At 37.7% G+C, this 13,297-nt stretch overlaps 1 protein-coding gene across 1 annotated transcript in view; it reads left to right on the top strand.

The window, feature by feature from the left end:
* LOC138172037 (protocadherin-15-like) overlaps positions 1-13,297 on the top strand; it is a 2,287,527-nt gene that overhangs the window by 1,107,142 nt on the left and 1,167,088 nt on the right. The gene's annotated exons all lie outside the window — the stretch shown is intronic.

Here is a 13,297-nt window from a genome sequence, read left to right as displayed (position 1 = left end):
TCTTCTTCTTCTTCTTCTTCTTCTTCTTCTTCTTCTTCTTCTTCTTCCTTTCTCTCTCCACACCCATACATAAGCACATCACATTTAATTTAATTTGTGTTTAGTAGTTTCTTATATGTGCATATACAGTTTCATTCAACAGCAAGTAATCTCCTTGAGGGCAAGGACTCTTCTGTGTTTTGTTGTAATATTGTTCCCAGATCATAGCACAGTGTATGGTCCATAGAAGGCACATAAGTGCTTCTGAAATGAATGAATGAACCTCTCTAAGCCTCCTTGTTCTTAATTTTCAAATGTGAATATTGATATCACTTAATCCCACAAAGTTACTGTGAAGATCAAATGTTATACAAAGTGCTTCACAAACCTCAAACTATTATCACATGACATGGAATTTTTCATCTTCAGACATCATGGTGCCCTGTTATTCATACCACATGGCATCAGCATGACAATGTTGGGTGTTACAAGATGGGCTTTGATGTCAGGGACCAACTTGAGAAGCTGGAAAACTCCATTCAGTTCGTCCAGTGTTCATCTCTTCTTGTTTTCCAATCCAGAATATAGTTTACTCTGCATCTCCCAAGCTTGTCCTTCTCTGGTGGGATCCATTGAATGGACAGAGTCTAAGTGTGAATTTCACTGTGGCATTGAGATCCACTGGAAGAAGGATAAACACATCTGACTCAGGTTGGACTCCCAGTGAAGAGACTGTGAACTGGTTAGCTGTGTAACATAGGTCTGGTGTCTTTTATCATTGCTGCTATTACCAGTGTCAGTTTAATTCATTTTCCATTTCTATAAATTTCTTGTTTCTTTTACTTCTGTTTAGATCAAGTTTTTTTTACATATTTAACTAGAAACACAGCTATTGACAGACACCCTTTTATGCAAGGGTTCTTCAATAGTTCTGTCCTTAAGGGGTAGGTGCTGGAAGATTGGCAGTGATGGCTTGGCAACAGTGACATGGCTAGCTGCTGACTGAACCTTGGGGATCTGGCTTGGGTATCATAAAAAATATGGAATTAAAAAGGGAAAACAAGTGGGAAATTAGATAGATGCTTTCAATGTGACATAGTCCAAAATGTTTTAAAAAATAGATCAAAGACATTCAGAAAAAGAAATATTCACTTTGTACTCCCAGCAGCTTTGTTCTGGCCACTTTAAAAACAAAAACATTCAAAACTAAAATTAGGTTAGAAAGAAGTTTCAGGAATTCAAATGACACTTTCATAAAGTAATGTTAGGGGAACTGACAATAAAGAAAAATCATTTTATAGTTATATGGATTGTATCTGGCTGAAATAGCACCTTAAGTATCTTTCCTTGATCTGCTGGGTCATATAGAGAGAGACAGGAAGAGTCACATATGCCATCTAAATCTTCTCCATTTTATAAACAGGGAAACTGAGGTTGAAGGATCAGAAGTAACTTTGTCATGCCATTCTATTCAATAAAACAAGCACTTATTAAGTCCCTAATATGTGTAAAACTCTGTGTTAGGTGCTGGGAATATAAAGCCAAGACTAATAGTTTGTGCTCTTAAGGTCCTTGAGTTCTACTGGGGGGGACATGACAAATGAACATGAAACTTTGAGGTTTGGAGGCAAAAATACTTGAGGGCAGGGGATCAGAAAAGACACATCAGCTGATCCTTGAAGAAAGTTAGAGATTTGAAGATCAACATAAGGAAGAATGACATTCTGAGCACTAAGAGGCAGATTGTGCAAAGATACCAAAGGTGGAATGTTAAGGTCAGGAAATGAATTGATGAATGAATAACTCAGAATTATGTTGGAATAAGTTTATGTGAAATGGATGTAATATGCAATAAGTCTGGATAGGTGGGCTGAAGTTTCACGGTAACTATAGAAGGCTGCTCCATATAATGGTAGTATCTGAACTTGGAGTTAGGAAGATCTGAGTCCAAATTTGGCTTCTCATATTTATTAGTCAAGTTACTCTGGACAAGTCACTTAACCTTGTAAGCCTTGGTTTCTTTAACTGTTAAATGAAGAAGTTGGATGTTATGACCACTGAGACCTCTTCTAGCTCTAAATCTATGATCATCTGTGGTGGCTAGGTGGAGCAATGAATAGAGCACTGGCCCTAGAGTCTGGAGGACTTGAGTTCAAATCTGGTCTCAGACACTTAACACAAAAAAATAGCTGTGTGACCTTGGCCAAGTAACTTAACCCCAATTGCCCTACCTTCCCCACTCCAAAAAGCAAAAAATACATGATCATCTAAGCCTGGCAAAACTAAGATATGGGTCTGCTACCCCCAACTCCAGACAACTTCTCAGAAATACTAAAAAGAAAGATCAAAATGCCCCTGCCATTTTCACCATTGCTGACCACTTGTCTACAAAATGAAAGAAAAAAAGAGACTCATGAGAAGACAATTTCCAGAAGCCGTGAGTTCAAATTGCTTAATTTTATCATGCCTCATTTTCTAAAACAGGAAGTTATCTTTCCTGATTAATCGAAGACCAGTAGGAATAGTTTTAAATAGTTCACACGAGCACTGACTTTTCCTATCTTAATTCTCATGCTCACAGTTGAGTTTTGGCCAACTAAAAGTTCAAGGTTACATTTCCCTCTTGGATTCTGGATGTAATTTTTAGCAGCTGGGGTGAGTCTCTATTGCAGTGACCCAAAACAACCAGTGTGTTTTGCCCAAAGTATATCCACTGGGAATCACTTCTGCAAACAGATTTAAGTAACTTTTTGAAAAAGGTATTTTCTAACATATAAATCAGTGGATATGAAGTATCCTCCTAAACAACTATGACACATTTTCCTCCAAGTACATGCAAAGGCCAAGGAAAAGTGGTCTCAAGCTCAGAAAGCAATTGGACCAAAGGAAAACTAATTTCTAGCAGTTCTTGGTTAAGATGTCCTTTTCTCCCAGTTGGGGGATGTTTAAGGAATTCCATTAAAGCCTAGAGAAATCCATTCATTCTCATCTCTTGCTACAGAGATTGTTGATCTATAGGTTGGTCCAGGAATACTGGTGGGACTTTGAGAGGAAGATGGAGGAAGGAAAAATTCCCTCTATCTTTTTACAACTCTCAAGGTCTTCCTCTAGCCAAGAAGGACAAGGTTAGGGAGGAGACCTGGACAAGGGAGAAGAAAAATATCTCCCCTCTATAACCCCCATGTACCCAAATTTCCTTCATAGGGAAATTAGCTGAATGTCAAACTTGGTCCAGCCATTTGAATGAGTGATTTGAGATAGTTTGATCTTTTGTAGACCTACATTCAGCCAAGTTCTCTTAGCTTCTCTGAACATGATTTCACTCTGGAGGACTTTTTCTCCCCTAGTCTACGGCCTAGGATACCTTAGTGATAAGGTGACTTAACCATGTACTTGAACCAGGTTGAGTTTGAGTAACTCAACCATCCCATTTTGCCTGTCAATGTCTGTCTAACTCTGCAGCAGTCTTCTTATCAATGTCTATTTCATTAATGTTGTGTATTTAAAGTAACATAGGCAGCTAGGTGGCACAGTAGATAGAATGTCAGGCCTGGGGCCAGTAAGATTTATCTCCCTGAGTTCAAATCTGTCCTGAGACACTTACTAGCTGTGTAACCCTGGGAAAATCACTAAACCCCATTTTCCTTACTTTCCTCATCTGTAAAATGAGCTGGAGAAGGAAATGGCAGACCACTCCAGTATTTTTGCTAAGAAAAACCCCACTGGGGTCATGAAGAGTCAGACATTATTTTTTTAAATTTGCTCAGTACTATAGTGAAAAATGAGGAGACGTGATTGCTAAATATAGAGGAAAACATATGCTTGATGTAGGATAATCTGAGGCAAAAATGGAAATTTTAGTTCAAAATATAACCTTTGTGGCAAAGTAATAAGGCAAATGCATAAATAGACCCCATAAACGTCAAAAGTTGTCTCATTGATGACCAATGACTTAGTCATGCATTGTGAAAAATCCAATTTGCATATCTACTAACCATATGGGTGTCTCATTTCTTCTGCTTTGAAAATTAACACCTACTTTGGGTCACATTATTCATTAGGTCAACAAAAGTAAAACCCTCCTCTCCTTCCCCCTCCTCGCAGCCATGTCCTTATTCCCATTGTGTGGGACATGTTTATAGAAGTAGCATAGGAACAGTAAAAAGAAAAATATATTCAGAGAGAAAAGATCTGGATTCAAATTTCTCTCCTATCACCACCTGCATCATATTAGAGAAGTTACTTCCCTTTCTGGACCCTCAGTTTTTATATCTGTAAAATACTCTGGATGAATGAAATGATCTCTAACGTCCCTTCAGTCTTGGAATCCTATAAAACTTTGTGTGTGAAAATGTTAATTTAATCCATTTCTAATATGTGTAAGATTATTTGACTTTTTAAAAAGTAATAGACAAAGAGATGGAAGATGACCCTACATTAATATCGTTACACTTAATTGACATGCATTTAAACACATTGTGTTTTCTCTGCCTTGAATTTACCTCATATACCTTTGTGTGCCTTTGCATGTATTTTTATTGCCTTCTCTTTATTGATGTTGACTTACCCCTAGTAAGATTGTTCTTGTTTGTCCTTTGTTCTCAAAGAGAACCATGATATCAAGGAGATGATGTCATGACATGCAAGTGAAATGGGTTTAAGTGAGGGAGTGGGGTGAAAAGTAACCAGCCTCACTTTGTCCTCCACAGTAATCTGGGTTCAGTGGTGAGAGATGGATTAGGAGGACTGGAAATGGCCCCGGGTGGAGTGAGAGACCCTGGCCTTTTTAAGCCAAGGTCTTTAAGAGGTCTCAATCTGACTGAGGCAATGCCCATTTAGTGATTAAGACTACGTAAGAAATGAGGCAGAGAATGGCCACTTTACCTGTTCAAAATAAAAATTAATCTAGGAGGGGAGTATTCAATTTTTATATTTCTATCTCCCAACACAGCTCAGTACATGGCACATAGATAACATTGAATAAATATTTGTAGAATTAAATTAAGTTGAAGACAGAATAACTGGGGCAGCTAGGGGGCACAGTGAATAGAGCACTGGCTCTGGAGTCAGGAGGACCTGAGTTCAAATCCGGCCTCAGACATTTAACACATACTAGTCATGTGACCTTGGGCAAGTCACTTAACCCCAATTGCCCTGCCCTTCCCCCTCCAAAAAAAAAAGCATAACCAACGAGGATCAGGTTAACATCATAGAGGGCTTCTTTTCAAAATGAAAAAAAAAAACAAATTATATTTTTCATCATATTTTTTTATGTATCTAAGTGAGTTAGTTCAGGATGAGATGACCCATCCAGAATCCCCTCTTAATGAAGCTTTCTGGGTGTTTATTGTTTTTGTTGACCTTAGTAAAATGACACAAATGTTTAAAAAAAATGCTGCTGAATTCGAACGTTCTGAATACACAGTGTGGTGAACATGAAGCTTCTGTGTCCTTTCTTCAGCTTATTTAAGGCACATCCCTGTGAAGTATTGGAAGGACAACCTCTAAGGTCATTTTTGGTTTTGCTTTGTTTTCCCTGAAATGATTACCTGAAACTCAAAGGAGCACTTCATCTGTTTGGTGCCTGAGATTTACTGAATCCCTTGTCCCAGTAAATATACAGCAGTTAGTTGAAATAGGGTATCCATAGAAAACACCAAGTTCTTTATTGGAAACTGGAAGAAACCACAGTCATCTCTTCTAACCTCCATCCCTTCTCATCTTAGGGTGCTGCACCCCAGGCAGAAAAAGTGACTGGCTCATGGGCTTATAGGTCATAAGTGATGGAGGTCAGATCTGAACTCAGCAATTCTGCTTCCTAGTTCAACACACAATGAATTCTTCTTTTCCCGATAATCAAACAGACATTGGCAAAAGCACAAAAATTAATCTCTCCAAGTTGTTCAAATGAAAAATTCAATAGCTTTGTATTTGTACTATTTGTACCCCATGCCTGGGGTTCTCTCCCTTCTTTTCTCTGCCTTCTCCTGTCCCTGGCTTCCTTCATATCTCAGCCTAAGTCCTACTTTCTACAAAACACTCTCCCTGATTCCCTCAGTTAATGCTTGGCACTTCTCTATAATGCCCAACATATCCTTTCTAGTGTTTGCATATTATGCATACACAAACATACACTCACACAATTATATATGTGTATATATATATACACATCCATTATACATATGCATAGATATATACATATGTTTACATATATACATACATTATAGAAATGTATATACATACACACAATTTCTGTACCATTTCATGAACTTCAGAAGAACAGGGAATGTCTTTGGCCTTGCTTTGTATCCATAAGACTTGACAGAGAGCCTGACACTTAGTTTCAGGACTTTATGAATGCTTGTTGACTGAGTTACTGACTGACTACAGAACCTATACACTGTGCAATAACTAAGAATCTGGATTTCAATCCAACTGAGACTTGTTAAAGACCTTAACTTGAAAAGACCAAGGTCCTCCTTTGCATCCTGGGCCATCTCCAGTTGTCCTGATACATAACTGGTCACTGGATGCAGAAGGTTCCAGAGGAGAAAGTGGGGCTGGTGATTTTGCACAGCCCTCCCTCACTTAAATCCAATTCACTTGCATACTATGGCATCACTTCGCTGATGTCATGGTCCTCTTCTAGAATGAAGGATAAACCACAGACAACTGAGAGTCTGCGTTAGAATCCTGACTCTGCCACTTTTTTTGTTCCCTACACTGTAACATGAGGAAGTTGCATCAGATGCCTTCTAAGTTTTTTTGGAGCCTTAAATTGATCATCAAAGCATTTTGGTCCATACGCCCTCCTTCTGTTTGAGTTAGAGATTTGATTCCTACATTTGGGGGTCATAAGGTTACCAGAAGAACATGGTCAATGAAGTAGTCACCAAAATTCTGTCCTGCTGTATTTACTCTGAATGTACTCTTGAATATTTACTCTATTCATGGAAGATCTCTGGTTGTTGGGCCATTTGTTCAGGTTCTATTTCAACTCAATGTACACATGCTAGGGAACTCAGATTTAGAATCATAGACATAAAGATGGATGTGACCTCACAGACCCTTGAGTCTAAGCTATGAATGACAAGAATTAACACTATAACTTGTTTGACATGACTTCAATCTTAGATCGATTTTCACCCACTAAGAGCTTCACTCAGCTGAAGTCAACATTTCACTTAGTGTTTTTTATCTAAGGTACCATGGGAGGCATTAGAGATTGGGGGAAAAAAAAAAAACACCCAGAGTCTCTGGCCTCAAGCAGAGAGGCCTAGATTCATCATTTATCACAATGAATTGATTGAATTCTGTCTGGGACATAGGAGGTGTTTAATAAGTGTCTCTTGAATTAAATTGTACTCGCAATGCCTGGGACACAGGAGGTATTTAGTAAATGCTTGTTGAATTAAACTGTACTCTCAGTGCCTGGGTCATAGGAAGTGTTTAGTAAATGCTTCTTGAATTAACTTGTAATCTCAGTGCCTGGGATATACAAGGTGTTTAATAAATGCTTTTGAATTAAATTGTACTATCCCAGAGGGAGAAAGGACATATGAAAAAAAAAATCTGACATAAGAATATTTGAGGAGGGAGAGAGCACTTTAAGATCTTGACTGAACATATTGTTATATATGTTGAAAATAAAATAAGTGTACAAGACAAATGAGAGCCTATGAGGGCAGAAGGCGTAGCTTTGAATCTTAGAGGTGATAGCCATGTATATTTGTGTGTATATGTATAATATATGTGTATGTATATATGTACCAATTAGTACTGATCACTTGCATTTCTAGGCGTCACTTTCTCTAGGTGTGATGGGAAGTTATGCTTTATTACCTCAGATATCTCTTCCAGGTTCTAAACATATGGTCCTGTGACATTCATTTCTTGTGCCCCTGCTTATTAGTTATAAGATACTTAAAGTCCCTAAGGATAAGTTTTCTCATCAGTGAAACAGAAATAATATTTGTTAAATACCTACCTCCCCAGATTGGGATAAAACATTGAGAACATGTTTATTAAGTATTTTGAGTACTATAAAGGGTTATGCAAATAAAATATAATGTTATTATTATTATTAAAATTAGTAACATAATAATAATAATATAATACCAATGTAATACAATAAGAAAAGCAGTAGTATTCATTAATTTATGCCTTCAGATACAATGCCTTGTAGATAGTAGGCACTAAAAAATACTTGCTAATTTATTGGTTGATTGGTTTTCACCAACAGTAGATAGAGTGCTAGGCCTATAGTCAAGAAGACTAAACTTCTTGAGTTCAAATCTGACTTCAGACATATACTAGCTATATGTTTCTTCATCTCCAGCTGAAGAAGGACATGGCAAACCCGTCCTCAGTCAAGAAAACTCCAAATAGGATCACAAAGAGTCGGACACAACTGAAATGACTCAACCACATGCTTATAGTGAGATTACCTGATGTCAGAGGAATAGGGATGGCAACCTCAGTAAATAGTTCCAAATTTTCATGTGTGTGTATGTATAGTACAATTTTTTTACTGTATTAAAACCTCACAAGTACCTTTACCCAAAATGGCATGTACAGCACTCATGACTTTCTGTTAAGCCAAGGTTTTTCTAGGTTAATTTCAGAAAATGCAGGCTTCTTGAAAAAAATACCCCTTGGTACTGGTTGTGCAGGTCAGCATTATGTCCTGGTTGGAATGACAGAAATATCGAACATATTTAATCTAACATTTGAGCACAATTAAATATGATCTCCTTTGTTTTTTTGGGGGGAGGGGATCTTTCTATTGTTGATGCTTTCCACAGTGCTTAGTATATAGTGAATACTTAATCTAGGCCTGTTAGGTTGTTGACTTAAATGGATACTAGAGAGTAACTTTTTAAAGGATCTTCTTCTTTGGCTGCTCAAACTTATTGACTAAACTGGATCTGGGCTTGTTGGCTGTTCATTTCAGAATGGCCCAGGAATTAGGTTCTTCTTTTGTGCAGCTATCAGCCCTTAAGCTATTTATTTCTTCTATGCAGACTAGCCAATGCATTCATTCAGCTCTGCCCTCAATAGGATTAAATTAAAAAAAATAATATCCTCTGTCTTCCTCGTGGCACAATCATTCGCTAATTACTGCAACTGAACAGTTTGTTTCACTGTAATAATTATTAGTGCAATGATTATTTAACTCCTCTCAATGACAAATAGCAAAATAAAGAGATTATCTAAAACTATAGTCATGGATGGATATAAAATTCCTTATCAAGCACTTTATCATTTGTTAAACTTTACTACAGAAAGCAAAGCCTCCGTTCATGAATGACCTACTGATTGTTTTTCCAATGATTGGTGCTATATTGTGAGTGTGAGGTGTGTGTGTGTGTGTGTGTGTGTGTGTGTGATGTGTGTGTGTGTGTGTGTGTATTTTTCACTGTATTGGATCACTTAAGTGGTAAAAGTCTACAAGGATTTGGTCACAGCATAAAATCAGGATCCATAACAATTAGGGGTCCATAGATGTGAGATGGGATGACTAGGGAGACTAATCTTCCTTGGAGGTCTTCTAAAGACTGAATGGCAAGTTTGTGTGAGAAGCTGGAGAATGGGTCTTTGTCATTTATGGTTTAAACTCGATAGACTCCCACATCCCTTCTGAAATGAAAATTCTGTGAGTCTGAGGTTAATTGAGGTGCCAATTACTCAAAGCAAAGTCAGTGGAGTGATTTAAAACTCACAAAAGTCTGCTAATAGCAGTTCTACTCCAGAAAATGAAAAAAAAAATACCACTCACAAGATGAACCAAGGATCCTATTTTGGTTGGGGAGGAGGTAAAGATATTAAAACAGTCTGGCACACCCCCTTACAATTTGTAAATGTATGAATGTTTAGACCTAGATCTTTTTGTTTGTTTTCTCTACATAAATGTGAAGGCTGGGTAAGGAGAGGAAGGAGGTAGTTTCTAAATGACAATCTGAAAGCAGAACAAATGGTAATGAAACGGAAAGAATATTGAAGAAGCTAGGACAAATGAGCAGAACCACTGAAAGCAGACTCTTGTATGCCCTGATTAAAGTTGAACTATTGGATGGTGAAAATGGAGGACGTGCTTCTGTTCAGCCTCAGAGGATAGACCCAGGTTAGACATTACAAAGAGTTAAATTCAGGGTCATTACATGGGTGTGAGATTCCTCAGGTTAACAAGGTAAGGTCTTTAGCCTGGTTGGAAGCAAAGGACACAACCTTCACATTCAGATGATCTGAGTTTATCTCTACCATTGAATACCTATTTGATCTTGACCTTCCCCCTCTTTAGTTATGAATTACATCATCTGCAAAGTAAAGGGTTTGAACTAGAGAGCCCTGGAGGACCCTTCCCCCAGCTTCTATTCAATCTTTTTTTTTTAAGCAATTGGGGTTAAGTAACTTGCTTAAAGTTACACGGCCAGTTATTTCTGGGTGGGGTGCTAAGTGTTTGAGCCTGGATTTGATCCCAGGTCATCCTGACTCTGGGGCCGGTGCTCTTACTTGTTTTGCTACCTGGCTGCCCCTCCATTCAATCTTAATTGAATATGAGCTTCTTGATAGCAGATTATTTTAATCTCTCTATTATCAATGCTTTGCACAGTATTTAAGTGGTAATTAGTGTTGAATTAATGTTTGTTGACTTACTGACTTAAATGAAAGTGGGATGGCAATTTTTTTTAAAGCAATTGGGGTTAAGTAACTTGCTCAAGGTTACACAGCCAGTTATTTTGTATGGGTGGTAAGCTGGAACCAATCCCAGGTCTCCTGACTCTGGGGCTGGCATTCTTACTCACTGCACCACCTGGACGCCCCGATGGCAATGTTTAAAGAAACTTAAATAATTTAGACAAGTTCTTAATGTTTTATTATGTCCCTTTGACAATCTCATGAAACCAATAGACTAGTTTTCAAAAAAAGTTTTTTCTTAATGTATAAAATACAAAGTAGAACAAGAAAATCAATTATATGTAAAGAAAGATTACTTTTTTCTATCCAAGTTCAGGACCCTCTAAAATTTTTGCTCAGATCCCAAGTGATCTGTGGACCTCAGGTTAATAACCCTGAGTCTATTCTGAATTCCTATATAGAATTGGACTAAATATTCTCTGCAGACTCTCTGCCTTTGAGATTCTGAGAAATCAGTCTCTCTGAAGAGGAGAAATTCTTAGATTATGGTAGGAAGTCAATCAGGGATGAATGATTTCAGTAGTGTTTGAACTAGAAATTAGAGACTTCCAAGTTTATATTTGGAAATTACCTGGAAGGCCATATAATCAAACTCTATTCTTCTTTTATAGGTGAGAAAACAGAGGCCAAAAGTGTTTATATGAATTTTCCAGGGTTAACCAGATAATAAGTATTAGAGGCAGAGTCTGAACTCAGATCCTCTGTCTTCAGAGACAATACTCTTTCTTATAGAGTTTTCTCAACCTCAGAGAAGGTAAGGAATTTGCCCAAACTTACACAGTTAGTTGGTGTCAGAAGTGGGATTTGAACTCAGATCTTCTGGAAACCAAGTTCAGTAAATTTCAGTAACCCAACAAACAATAGATATTAAAAGAATAAATCAAAACAAATCAAGAAACTTTGTGATGGCACTATACTAAGCACTAGTAGTATTCAAAATCAGAAACAAAAACCCATCAACTTGACTAATCTTCCAAAAACCAAAATTCTATTGAGAATCTCACCTTTTATCCACTGTGCCACCTGCTTTCCCTTGAACATGGTGGAATAAAGCATCTAAATAAAGTCTCTGACCTTTTTTGCAGTGACCTTTAAGACTGGCTAGGATACTGGCCAACTAGGTGACTGCACATGTTTATGAAGTGATTAATGAATCCATTTTGTCAATTGGATAATTATAATCCTGAGTAGAGGAAGCTAAAATGTCAATGATTCAGTTCCCAAGATTCCAGTCTCTAGACTCCAGGGCCAGTAACCTATATAAATTGTCAGACTCATCCTCACACTGTGGTTGGTCGTGCCCTCACTGTGTCATGTGACTTACACAATACATGTAGAAAGTTGTAATATTCACTCCAGTGAAGTTGTGCATTTAAAGAATTACATAATAGAAAGAAAAAAAAATAACTGATAACTGGGGTCCAAGTTAAGTCTTTGTTACATTCTTTCTGTGTGATCATTGGAATTGCACTTTGTCTCTCAGTATCCCTGGTCAGTCTCTAAGATTATACATTTCAGAAGAATGGTTGCTATGCATCAGCAGAGGAAGTTTCCATTCTGGGAATTCATCAGGCCCATAGAAATCACAGGGCTAGACACCATCACATTTAACCCATTCAAAATTTTGCTCAAACAATATTTTCTACATGTCTTTCCCAACTCCTAGCAGGTATTGGTCACTCCTTTCCAAAGTTCTCTTTCAATTTATTTTTCCATATTTGTTTGTTTTGTTTTGTTTTGTTTTTGCCTTTTGGAGGGCAATTGGGGTTAAGTAACTTGCCCAAGATTACACGGCTAGTTTTTGTGTGTGTGTGGGTGTTGTGTGTGAGGCCAGAACCAAACTCAGGTCCTCCTGACTCCAGGGCCAGAGTTCTTACTCACTGCGCCACTTAGCCACCCCGTTTTGTTTTTTAATGTACATATTATGTGCCCCAAAGAATGTAAGAGCCTTCAAGGCGAAGCCTAATCATTTTTACCTTTGTGTTCTGTTTATCAAGACAATACTTAATAAGCTATTGTTAATTGATTGATTAGAAATTCTCCAGACCTGAAGACCCCTCCCCCCAACTCAGATACATCACACAGAGAGACATATGTACACACACACACACACACACACACAAATGAGAGAGACAGACATACATACAGACATAGACAGGGAGAGACAGAAAGAGAAACAGAAAGATAAAAGAAAGGTACTTTTGAAACATAAAACCTTAAATTAGCAATCCTTTGGCTTTATGAAGTCTTCCTGCATCCTTCCTGTCCCCAAGCCCACCATCCTTTCCTGCAATCACAATAATGAGATGAAGCACATCGGTTTTGTATAAGTATTTTAAGGCTGCCATGTGCAAGGGGGACCATTAAACTTGAATAGACCAATCAACAACTACCAAGTGCTTTTTGTCACACCTACTATGTGACTATTACTGTTCTAGACACTTAGCATGTACATGCTCAAAGGCTGAAGCAATGCTACTCATGAGGAATATACACTTATATGGGGGAGAAAAGTCCATAGAGTTTGAGTGTGTATATGGGTGCATATATGTGCATATATGCATATAAACTTACATGCATTCATATATATAGTATAAAGAGAACAACACATAATAATATT

Source organism: Petaurus breviceps, unplaced genomic scaffold (assembly GCF_028583685.1).
Source record: "Petaurus breviceps papuanus isolate PSGF00001 unplaced genomic scaffold, PetGlider_PUasm1.0 490, whole genome shotgun sequence".
NCBI lineage: Eukaryota > Metazoa > Chordata > Mammalia > Diprotodontia > Petauridae > Petaurus > Petaurus breviceps.
This window is presented reverse-complemented; position numbering and strand designations above follow the sequence as displayed.